Here is a 13,488-nt window from a genome sequence, read left to right as displayed (position 1 = left end):
TCACACTACGGTACAATTATGACGGTACCTTAGAGACGGTACCTTCCAAAACAAGACATAAAAAACGTAAAAAAGGAACGATGTACAAGCTTGAGACTGCATTGCGACTAGTATAAAAAGGGGCTATGGTCAAGATCGATAGTTCATTGTGACTACCAAGACCGAGCGAACAAGATGAATACTTTCAGAGAAACACAAAACAAGTTGTTTAGAAAGGCACAATTCAAGTGTGAGGCTTCTGAAGTGGAATGCGATTGTGAGCCTTGCGATGGGTACGATGCTGTACGTTGTGACCTGAGCGATGCCGTAAAGCATCATGGGAACTTTGTTCTCACGACCCCTATCATGGAAAGTGATGCTGTGCGTGTCAAACCTGAGGGATGCGAAAGTGATGCCGCTCGTCCTCTTGGACATTTTACTGGGTTTCGTTTTAAAGGGGAATGTTCACCTTCACGTCTACCCCCCTACGGATGTCATCCAGCCCTGAGCAAGCTCCTGCCCATGTCACTCAACCCTCATCGAAACGAACCTGTGAAAGACGAATATTCGTTCCCTGTGCGTTTGTCGGAATACTGCGACTTTGAAAATCGTCTTCAATCGTTCAAAGGAAAATGGCCTAAGTATCTGGGAGGACCGACCCCCGAAGAATTAGCCAGAGCCGGATTTTTCTACTTGGGCGAAGGAGATAAAGTCAAGTGCTTCAGTTGCGGTGTGTCACTTCACCACTGGGAACCGCAAGATTCGGCCTACGTAGAACATGCTCGATGGTCACCGAATTGTCATTACTTACCCTTAGTGGGACCGAGACATTGAAGTAACTTACCATAATCTGTTCATGGATGCTTTACAAGAGAACATTCGTGCTTTGCCTGTGGAGTTGAGAGAACGCATTTACCGAGAGCTGGTCAAAATACAAGTGAAACGTAAAGAACAATTGCATCCGTTACGTCACCGGTGCTTGAACCACTGGTACCTGAAGGCTATACAAGGACTGATTCAATTGAAAGTGTTCCATTGGACAGACATTGATCAACGATCCCCTAGTTTTAAAAAGGATTGGTTTGTTATGGACGATTCTATCTACTACATCATTGTAAACTTACTGCATCGAATTCCAGAGGAAGAGTTAACGAATTACCAACATCTTGTACACAATGTCAACTTAGTGAAAGAGGAAACTTCTGAACGAATTGTAATGTGTAAATTAGTGACTAAACGATTTAAATTCGACACTGAAGTCAAACCATGTCTGTGCAAAGAGTACATTTCTTGTGTCAGACCAAAGAGGATTTAGTATGACCTATTCATGGATACTTTGCTAGAGAACATTCGTGCTTTGCCTGTGGAGTTGAGAGAACGCATTTACCGAGAACTGATCAAAATACAAGTGAAACCCAAACGCAAAGTTATTCAACCGTTTTTAAATTATGCTCTGTTCCAAAGTATAAGAAGACTGATTATGAGTGGATATTACATCAGGTACAAAGGTAAACGAGGCTATTGCCCACCACCCAAGGATTCCAAAAACAGTGTATATACTTACGGATACTTTACAAGAGAACATTTCTGGCTTGCCTGAGGAGTTGAGAGAAAGGATTTACCGAGAACTGGTCAAAATACAAGTCAAACGTAAAGAACAATTGCATCCGTTACGTCACCAGATCTTTAACCACTGGTACCTGAATCGTATAAGAGGACTGATTCGTCAGAAATTTTTTCAGTGGTCAGACCTTGTTGAACATTTTCAGTTTGTGAATGATGATGAACTAGACGTTCGTAATTTTGGTTACTTCGAGATTCACTTACTGCAACGTATTGAGGAAAACGAGTTAAAGGATTACCAACATTTGTTACATGGAATCTGCTTAGAGAAAGACGAAACATCTAGACAAACTCTGACGTTTCAGTTACAGCATGTAACATTTAAATTCCCTACTGGAGAACGAACATGTTTAGTTAGAAATTACCTTTATTGCTTCCGAAACAAAGACACTATAAAATCAAGTTGCCATGCCACGGATTATGTCACTTATTATTGAACAGATTCCGTGGAAGGAACTCAATGACCATATTCAAACCGTGGATCATTACCATCGATTATTACAAGAACTGTATCCATTCAATTTGGGACGACAAATGGTGTGTGTCTTAGTGACTTGTTTTCTGGGATTTCGTTTACCAGCCGATTCCTTGTGGACTCTTTACGATCAGTACTTACCACCTCAATGGCCTTAAATGGTCACGAAAAACTCCTTTTGCTCAAAGCCTTGCGTTTTCATCTGGATACTTCTCGACCTCTACGGGAAAAAAAGATTCGTCAACTTTTAGCTACCCAAGACGTGTATGACGATGTGTGTGTAGCTTGTGACTTACATCCCCATTGGACAGATGTCCGTGCCTGGAAAGAATGGAATTTTGAGGCTTGGACCCAAGAAGTGGCCCAGTATGCACGAGAGTTGTTCAAGGAAAAAAGTTACTTTTCAACCCGTGTTAGTGACGGTGCCAGAAGAACCCGTCACCCAGGACGGGACTGTCCTGGACAGACCTGAAAGACCCTTTCGGGAGGACACTTGTGTGACTTTACCCCCTACTATAGAACTGGTTAGAACATTACCCAAAACATGTTGTTGTACAGACACTTGTGTTTATTCCACGTTAATGGTTATCATGTGCCTTTTATTCTTGTACTTAAGCCTTTGGCTTTTATGTATTTTTGTCTTTCGTATTCATGTTTGAAAAAACATTCAATAAACGTGTTCTGAAAAAAGTATATAAACTCTTGTCTTGTTTGTTTTCGTGTCACAAGTGACATTTTTCACACTATGGCTACCTCTGCTGTCTCTGCTCCCTCTTCCTCTACTGTCAAAGTCATCGACGAACACTTAGATCGTACCAGTTGGGAGGCTTTGCATCTTCGCCATCCCATTAACATGCTCATTGCTGGACCTAGCGGTTCAGGCAAAACCGAATTCGTCAAACGTTTGATCGAACATAAACATCATTTGATCGATCGGCCACCTCAACGAATCGTGTGGTGTTACAAAGAGTGGCAATCGGCGTACAGCCTCTTGCGAGAAAGTCAAGGCGATTCCATCGTGTTTGTGGAAGGCATTCCTAAAGAAGACGACGGTATCGTCTCTGACTCCCGTCAAACCCATTTGGTCATTTTTGACGACATGTTAGGAGAAGACGAAGAAGAAATTAAACTGTGGTTCACGCGCAAAGGGCATCATCGTAATGCCAGTGTCGTTTACATCACCCAAAATTTGTTTTAACAAAGTAAAGCCCATCGCACCATCAGTCTCAATGCGCATTACGTGGTCTTGTTTAAAAGCCCTCGAGATAAATCGCAAGTGCAAGTCTTAGCCAAACAGTTAGGAACGCCTTGGCTGACTCAGGCGTACGACGATGCCACTCAAACACCACACGCCTATTTACTCGTCGATTTGAAACCTACAACCCCCGAGGATTTGCGATTTCGTACCCACTTGTTTCACCACTGGTGCCAAGACGGAGGGCCTGTCCTGTACACGTCTCCGTCCTCGACTTAATTTCACTCCACATAAAAAATCTATAAAATCCTCAGACCCTTTTTCGTCTGTCTCACACATTTTGAACATGACGTCCCTTCAGTCGCATCTTCCCGTCAAATTGATTCGTGCCTTGTATGGCATCAGTCAAGAAAAAAATCCACAAATACGAGCTCGTGTCTTAGAACCTAGTTTCAAAGAAGTCTTACGATGGTTCACGGTGACGGCACGTCAATTACTCCAAGGAATCATTCAGATTCCTCATCAAACCAAACGCTTTTTCGATCGAAACAAAGTCGCTTTGTCCAACTGGCCGATCCCCGCATCGACACTCAAACCAAAAAACAAATCATTTTGAAACCTGGAGGGAGCGGTACTCTAGGAGGGGTCATCATTCGCTCTCTCTTAAGATGGGATCCTAATGCCCCCAAACTTCTCCCCAAGAAAAAAGTCAAACGAAGCTCCAAGAAGAAGAAAAAGACCAGGTCCCCAAGAAGGAGAACTTCTCCAGTGGCAGGACCCTCCTCTTACCAGACACCACCCCGGAAAAAGAAAAGAAGCCCTCAGAAAAAGAAACAGAGAAAAAGTCCCCAGAAAAAGAAAAGCCCACAGAAGAAAACTAGTCGCAAGAGAGGCACTTCGGCCAGGACGCAACCTTACACTCGCAAACCAGTGACTGCGTCTCCGGCATCCTCACGTTCATCCACTTCTCCGTTGATGACACCAAGAACTGAAGAGTACTTGGAGACGTTGATCACACCAAGAACTTCTCCGTTGATGACCCCAAAAAGAACTTCCCCAGTGGCAGGACCCTCCAATTTAGCGGCAGTGGCTGCTGCTCACAAAGTACCTTCTCCCAAAATCAAAGTCCAAGAAAGATCGGGCATGTTACAAAGTTTACTGGATTTGTCCAAGCAAGAACTGGCTCGATTTAGTCCGTTGCGTACCCCTGCACGACGTGTCATGCCTGTCCTCAAACTAATACGACGTAAAGACAATCAGTGGCGACGCGTTCCAGTATAAAAAAGGCCTGTGACCAAGTCTGGGTATCAGTGTTTTTTGGTGCTCCTGAAGACTCAAAGATGTCACCCTCCAGAAAACCCCAAGGAAAGAAAAGGAAAGGACTACCACCACGTTTAGTCAAACATGGGGACATGTTATCTGTCCTGTCCAAAGCTTATCCACCTCTACGAAAAAAACTCATTCAATCGGCCTCCAAAGAGGTCATCGAAACCGTGTGCAAATGTTGTTTGAACGTCTTGAAAGGCACGATCCCTTTGTCCAAACACCAGAAACAATGCTTAGGCAAACATCGTCACGTTCTTCGCCAAATGGTTCAAAAGAAAATTCCCATTCGTCAAAAGAAGATGTTGCTCCAACGTGGAGGCATTTTACCTCTCTTGTTAGGCCCCATACTGAAAGGAGTCTTGGGAACCATGTTGGGAGGACTGGTGGGAGCAAGATAAAAAGGCCTCGGAAGTCCCAAGATCTCAGAATCGACCCCTGACAACCCCATGGAAGGACGAAAACTGGCTTTAGTACCTTACAAACGATGGATGGAATACCATCGTTGGCAAGAACAACGCACCCCACATTTACCTCCCAATCCAATTTGAGCGAGATGTCCCAGTTACAACACGAATTGCAGTCCTTGATGGATCGCCAAGATTTGTCCGAAACAGAAAAATCGCAAAAGTACGGTCAACTCTTGCAACGACTGCAACTCTTTCACCAGAAAGCTTTAGACGAAACAGCTCTACCCACTCTGAAAGATTTTAAGACCTTGATGAAAAGTTCAGCACCATCACCAGTACCAGTACCAGTACCACCACTACCCGTGACCAAAACAGAAAAAGGAGAAGAAGAAGAAGGGTTTCAAACTCCACCAGAAAAAGTACGCAAGTTAACAACACCACCTACCTCCAGAATTGGATGGATTAAAAAGATGATGGCCACCCCTTCTGCATCACAAGAGAAAAAGAAAGTGAAGACAGAAGTGAAGACAAAAGTGAAACAAGAACCGATATCCCCCGCTCAGACATCCTCCTCTTCAACACCTATTGCCGGTCGCACACGCAAAGCATTGCAATCCAAGAAAATACCCCAAGAGAAAAAGAGTAGCATTCTCCAAGAGTGGGTGCCTTATTAACATACGAACGCAAAAAAAATGGAAAAAGTCTTAGCCAGCATTTACGACGATCCCTCGCATCCTGCAGGTTACGCAGGAGTTCAAAAATTGTATCGTGCTGCCAAAACGCGACTGAAAAGTCTCCGTTTACCTCAAGTGCAACGATGGTTACAAGAACAAGCTACCTACACTTTACACAAACCCATTCGACGCAAGTTTGCCAGAAGTCGCACCCGAGTGGAAGGCATCGATCATCAATGGCAAGCCGATTTAGCCGATGTCTCTCATTTGGCCAGCTACAATCGAGGCTACAAATATCTGTTTTGTGTCATCGACGTCTTTTCCAAATTTGCCTGGGTCGTGCCCTTGACTTCCAAATCGAGCAGCGAGTTAGTGCGAGCCCTGCAACGGGTGTTGAAACAAAGCGGTCGTCGCCCTCTTCGATGGCAAACGGACAAAGGCACCGAATTTCTGAACCAAGCTTTCCAAAAAGAATTAAAGAAACGTGACATTCATTTTTTTACCACCGAGAATCCCGAAACCAAAGCCAGCATCGTGGAACGTTTTCAACGCACTTTGAAAGAACGCATGTGGAAATATTTTACGCATCACCACACTCTGAAGTACATCGACATCTTACCGCATCTGGTGCAAGCGTACAACCAATCTTACCATCGAAGCATCGGACGTGCCCCGCAAGACGTGACTCCCGACAACGAAGTGCTGGTGTTTGAGCGTCTGTTCGGTACGTCCCCGACGAGGGCTGTCCCCAAGAAAAGTGGAGAGTTGACCGTAGGAGATTGGGTGCGCATTGGCAAAACCAAACGCACTTTCGACAAAGGTTACTTACCTAACTGGACGACCGAATTGTTTCGCGTCACTGGACGAGTGCATGGTCGTCATCCTGCCGTCTATAAATTGGAAGACATGAACGGAGAAGTGCTCAAAGGAACGTTTTATTTGCCCGAGTTACAACGTGTCACCAAAAAAGAAGACGACGTGTACGACATCGAAAGCATTCTCGAACGCAGAACCCGTAAAGTGGGCTAACGACGTGTCAAAGAAGTCAAAGTGCGTTGGAAAGGATATCCACCCAGTTTTGATTCTTGGATCGACGCTTCGCAAGTCATCGACTATAAAAAGAAGTGACCATCATGCCCTTTCACACAGACGCAGCTACGTCGACCAATCCTTCACCTAGTTCTTCTGTGCAAGATTTACAAAAACAACCTTTGTGGGTGTGGTGTGGAGAACGTGTGCCAAAAACGCAAATCGTCTTTTTCTGCCAAATCTTCGTGGTGTATTGTGTCATCGGGGCAGCCATTGCGAATTTGAGTTTGCAACAAGGAGACAAACAATTGTGGACCATTTTATTGAGCAGTTGCATCGGTTACCTGCTTCCCAATCCCTCCCTGAAATTCTCTTCCAACGGGAACCACGGGAACCTTGTGTTCAGTGGCAGTGCCAGTCACCACTCCAACAATAATAACCACAACCAGAACCCCATTTTGGGCGGAGACACGCCTCTGACGTCCAGTAACCCCTCGGACAGCCACAGAACTCTGGAATTATGAGTCACCAAAACCAATTTTACCTAACCTTACCCAGTGACAGTTCCATGGAGGTGTTTCCCAACAACACGTTGTGCTGTTACACGGCCAAATTACCTCAAACCATCACCTTAGATCACGAAGCCCATTGGGAAGTGGCTTTAGTGGAAATCATTTACCCGACCCAAGTCCACAATGTCCTTCCCAATCAAAATAAATTTGATGTGGAAGTTCATGACGAGCAAGTGCAAAAGTACTTGAATAATGTCAAATATGAACACAAAACCTATAATGAGAAAACTCAAACGTGGACCTACCAGTTGTTTATTCCCCCAGGCTATTATTCTAGTGGTCAACATTTGGTCAGCACCATAAGCTCCAGGTTTAATGTCGTGTTTCTGAAAGCTTTGGAAAATGCCCAAAAAAAGGTCACCATAGAGTACCACAAAGCAGCTCGTCGCTTCTTGATGAAATTTGAGCCCAGTAAAATCGTGTCCATTGTATTTTGTCCTGAATTGTTTGACATGTTGGGCGGGAACATGGAGCTGAGGAAGAAAGTAGAACAAGACAAAAACGAATTACGAGTCATTTACGACAACGAGTCTTTTGCCCAGTATTTTCGTTCCCCGGTAGAACTGAACCAAGGACTGAATTTGATGTTTGTGTACTCCGATGTGGTGGAGTACAACGTGGTGGGACACACCTCCGTACCGTTACTGCGTGTCATTCCTTTCAAAGTGGACAGTACCACGACCAATGACGAGGAAGGTGGAAACATTTACCACGTCCACCGCGAATTTGTACATCCTCACTATTTGCCGGTCAGCAAGTCTTATTTGGACACGGTCAACATTGCTATAAAAGGAGATTTGGGACAAAATATTCCATTCACCAAAGGAAAAGTCACGGTGAAACTCCATTTTCGAAAACGGTTCTCTCACGACTCGTAAGTCATGTATCCAGTGTACCGAGGGGTTGCACGACAGCGAGGACACGGTTTAGGAGACATGTTAAAATCGGCCTTTCGTTCGGTGGCCCCGGTGTTAAAACCGATGGTGACACGCGGATTGCACGCCTTGAAAGATGCGGCACTGACACAAGGCAAAGAATTTCTCCAAAATGTCATCATCGACAAACAAAACCCTAAAGAAGCCTTCATGAGGGCAGGCAAAAATGTCTTGCTGCAAACGGGCAAAGACCTTTTGAGCCGCCGAGACACACCTATAAATGCCCTGCACGCTACCGAGTCAAACATTCAGCAAGGACAAGGCAGAAAGAGACGACGAAGAAAACACCCTTTCACCAGACTTCAAGCCAGAAAGGCCAAGAAAAGAAGAACCGTTCGAGACTTAGACGTTTTCGATTATTGAGAAAGAGAAAAAAAATGATGCACCGAGAGTCTTGCGCTTGTTCCAAGTCGGAACTGGATCTGTTTGCCATGCCCCCCACCATGATGACGATGCAAGAATCCCAATGGGTGGAATTTCATCTCGTCTCCTCATTGACAGATTCCGCTCCCATCGAGTTTGACTCAAAGGACAGCCCGAAGATTACATCGATCTGAATAGCAGTTACCTGTATTTGAAAGTGAAAGTGATCAAAACGGACAACACCAATCTAGGAGACAATGTTAAAGTAGCTCCCGTCAACAATTTCATGCATTCCTTGTTCAGCGAAGTGGACTTGTACTTGAATAACAAACTGGTCAGCAGCAGCATGGATACTTACCCGTATCGCGCCTACCTAGAAAATCTTTTGACGTACGGAAAAGAGGCCAAGAATACTCATTTGGATGCTTGCGTAGTATGGAAACCTGACACAGTGGGTAAGTTCAACGACCTAGCTATTGAACCAGAAGATGACAATCCTCACAATGCGGGATATATGGCTCGACGACTGAAAATCAAGCAAAGTCGTAATTTAGAACTGATGGATCGTTTGCATTTCGACATGTGGTTGCAAGAAAAGTATTTGCTGAACCGAGTGGATGTCCGCCTGAGACTGAATCGTAGCAGTGCCACTTTCCATTTGATGGCCCATGCCAATGAATACAAAACTGTCATCCAAGAAGCCCGACTTTACGTACGTCGTGTGGAAGTGTTACTCAAAGTGGGAAACGACGTCAGTCAGACGTTAAGCAGAACGACCGCCAAGTATCCGATCCGACGAGTGGAAGTGAAAACCTTCACCATTCCCGCTGGACAGCGATCCATGATCGAAGATCATCTGTTCCAAGGCCAGTTACCCAAACGTTTGATCGTTGGTATCGTCAGGAATTCATCTTTCAATGGAGTCCACGACGAAAATCCTTTTGAGTTTCAACACTTTAGCTTGTCCAAGATTGAAGTCAGTCGCGATGGCAAGACCTTGTGTACCCGACCTTTCGAACCTGACTTTAGTGATGCGAAGAAGAATTACTTGAGGTCGTACTTGTCCCTGTACGAAGCCACTGGTCAGTTAGGAACCAACACCAGTCACGGGATTACGTACGAGGATTATGCAGGAGGCTACGCTTTGTGGGGTTTTGATTTCACTCCAGACCAAGGCAGCGACGAGGGACATTTCCACCCTATAAAATCTGGCCAGATTCGTGTGGAAATTCAGTTTACATTCCGAGACCCCGCTGCTACTAATCCAACGTTGAACGTCCTCCTGTATGCAGAATTCGATAATACCATAGAAATCAACAGTTTGAGAGAAGTCATTCTAGATTACTAGAAGCCATGGAAGACTGTTATCCCTTTTTACCTAGTGGAGAAACTTTGGAGATGGAATATGAGGAAACTGTGGAAGAAGAATCCCAAGACAAAGACGAAGAAGATATCATGATGAAGTCAAGATGGCCAGAACAAGAAGCCCATTTAGTCTCCTGTTTTGCCAAACACTTGGTCGAAAAAATGACGGAATTGATCAAAAAAGAGTGTTATGGATGTCAAAACGATCATCCCAGTCAAATCCAACACGACAAATGCCTGATGTTGAGTCAAGAAGAAAAACTGGACGAGTATCTGGACGAAGCTTGGAGTCTCATCTCGGACGAAGTCGTGTTGCATCAGTGGTATAAAGACTTGCGTGAACATTCTTGTCCACCATTAACCACTCAAGAGATCGATCGTATCGAAGCTCTCCTGAATCAAAGTGAGGAGACGAAACGAAGAAACGGTTACTTGTCAGACATTTTCAAGCAAAAAGTCAGGATCGAATTGATGACATATTATTACCTGTGAAGAAGAAGAAAACACACAAATGGATACCTGGGAACTTTATTACCTTTTGAACCACAGTTCGTATACGGCTTCTTGGAATCCTGTCGTCTGTGCTAAAGATGAACTCCCTCATCGCAAACCTCAAGACCATCAAGCTTACGTGATCAACACGGACGACAGTCATCTCCCAGGAACCCACTGGGTAGCCGTTTACTTTCCTCAAGAAGGATGTGTGGAATATTTCGATTCGTACGGATTGCCACCTTTGGAAGACGATATTATTGACTTTATGAGAAGAAATGCTCAGACCACCCGATTCAATAATGTGAAATTACAAGGCACAGATTCCTTGGTGTGTGGACAATATTGTGTGTATTTTCTGCATCATCGCAGCCTGGGCTATTCCTTAGAACATTTAGTGACTCATTTTGATCCTCGTTCTACTTCCAGATACGATGTGAAAGTAGATCGATGGTTTTGTGACCATTATGCTTATCTTTTGTCTCAAGCTAGGAAACGTAGTGTCCATCAATGGCCTAATGATTTCCAACAGTGGAAATCACAATTTCATTCACAACGTTGTCAGCCCTGTTCAAAGTAGACTGTAAATTGAAAAAATGTTTGTCATTTGAAGAAAAAATGTTTGATGTTATAATGTTGGATTATTGTTAAAATATGTTAGAGTTGTTGGTTAGTGTTAAGTGATTTTTGAATAAAAAATGTTGTGTTTTGAAAAAAATGCCTTTGTCTTTTGCTTGGCTATAAGAATGTTTGATTGATGCTCTTTAATTTCTTACTATCCCTCTCATGACACTCATTGAACGTTGCGGCTCGAAAACCGTAGACGGATGTTTTCCTTCACGTCCGCGCTTTGACTTTAAGAACCGGGGAAGTTTCCAGTCTAACGATCCATTGTCGACTCATCCTCCTACGAAGATGTGCTCCAAACTAGCTAAGCTAAACGAAGCCTACGTGAATTTGCATAGGGTCAGACACAGTCTGATACCGAAGCCAGAAGAGATAGAGAATGTGAGAATGTTAAAAGTCACTGAAGACCTGATAGAAGAGCTCTTCAGAGAAGAAGTGAACAGGGAGAAAGAAGAATGGACAGAGAAGTACAGACTTCAGAGACAGCAGCAACAGCAGCAACAACAACAACAGCAGCAGCAGCAGCAGCAGCAACCTGAAGCTGACAGAGGCTTTGTCGATTGTCGTATCGACACCAAAGAGTTCTTCTTCTCTTTCCGAAGAAGCAGACCTATCGCCAGAAAGTCTATCCTCAGAGGACATCGCATTCTTAGAAACTAAAAGATTGCCATAGCAAACAAAAAAAACAACAAAAAAAACAGCCTTTTCAGGGCTACCCCAATACTCTAGAAAAGAAATAACCATCAATTTGCCAATGTGTGTAGGTAGAGTAGTGTGAATATAAACACTAACTCTTTTTTTTAAATAGTGCGAGTGTATGTGTTTGTGTGTTTGTGTTTGTAACCGCTCACGTACGTTGGTGTGGATAGTAGATTAAGATGAATTTTTTGGTGTTTGAGGTGTGGGGAGAGTAGATTTGGGGGTTGGATTGGATTGCTTTGCGTATGTGAATAGTATATTATTTGTTTAATACAATTTTTTAGAATAGTGATGGGTAGCATAAAAAGTGAGTGGGTGTTTCTTTTAGGTCCGCGCGTTGTTTTGGTCATGATCTAGGTAAGATCAATTTTATGTTTTTAGGGGATGTTTTCCTTCACGTCCGCGCTTTCATTATAAATTGAAACTCGCTGGACAGTCTAGCTACCCTGTTCATTCGTTGACAAAACAATGAATACCAGAACTGTGAAACTGCTAGAACTCCAGATGCACCTGGAATATGCCAGGCGCACACTAAATGAACTGGCCGCGGAGGCCATTGTAGAAGAAGCAAGAATGAAAGAGGAGGAGGAGGAAAGAAGAAGAAAAGAAGAGGAGGAGAGAAGAAACAAAGAAGAGGAGAGAGGAAATTTCAGAATCCCAGAGACAGAAAATTGGGATTCTGAAGCCACATATCCCGCCTCTGCACTCCCAAGAAGAAAGGTGAAAGGAGACTGGGGAAGAAGATGCGTGTGTGGCGCCAGGCCAGGAAGGTGCCATCATTAGATAGGTGCATCTGGAGTTCAAAAAAAAAAAAAAACCAACAGCCCTTTTCAGGGCTAACCAATACTCTAGAAAAGAAATAACCATCCATTTGCCAATGTGTGTAGGTAGAGTAGTGTGAATATAAACACTAACTCTTTTTTAATAGTGTGAGTGTATGTGTTTGTGTGTTTGTGTGTTTGTGTTTGTAACAGCTCACGTATGTTTGTGTGAATAGTAGATTATGGGTTTCTTAATTGTTTCTTAGCGTATGTGGAGAGTATAGTTTGGGTTTTATTATATGAAATGAGAAAGTAGGGGGATGTTTTCCTTCACGTCCGCGCGTTGTTTGGTCATGATCTAGGTAAGATCAATTTTATGTTTTTAGGGGGATGTTTTCCATCACGTCCGCGCTTTCACTATAAGAACCCACCACGTTCGTCGTTCGAACCATTCTACGAAATAACAGATACAAGATGGAAGTGTCGGCGTTGTTTAATGACTTAAGAAATGTTTACTTTTGGATGATGGATGGAGAATATACTATTGAAAGGATAGAAAGAGAATGGAGGTTGAGAAAAAGTCTTGACTATGTCAATGAACTACAATTAGCGAGGAAGATGATAGAGGAGATGATAGAGGAAGAAGTTAAGAGATTGAGAGGATTGATTCAACCAGAGTATGTAAGAGTGGGGACTATAAAAGAGTCTATGGACAAGGTAAAAGCAGTGAGATGCTATTTAGAAGAGCTAGAGAAATGGTCAGAGTGGAAGTTCGTGAAAAGGGGCATTGAACAACTAAAGAAAGCGGAAGAAAAGATGAAAAAGATAATAGAGGAAGAAGTGCAGAAAATTAAGGACAGGTGGGCAAAAGATAGAAAAGAACAAGAGAATAGAAAGAAAAAAGAAGAATATGAGAGACTGAACAATAATTGGATAAAAATCCAACAGAAGTTCCGAGCCATGGGT

Source organism: Sinohyriopsis cumingii, unplaced genomic scaffold (genome assembly GCF_028554795.1).
Source record: "Sinohyriopsis cumingii isolate HCF-2022 unplaced genomic scaffold, ASM2855479v2 utg001741l, whole genome shotgun sequence".
NCBI classification, from domain to species: Eukaryota; Metazoa; Mollusca; class Bivalvia; order Unionida; family Unionidae; genus Sinohyriopsis; species Sinohyriopsis cumingii.
This window is presented reverse-complemented; position numbering follows the sequence as displayed.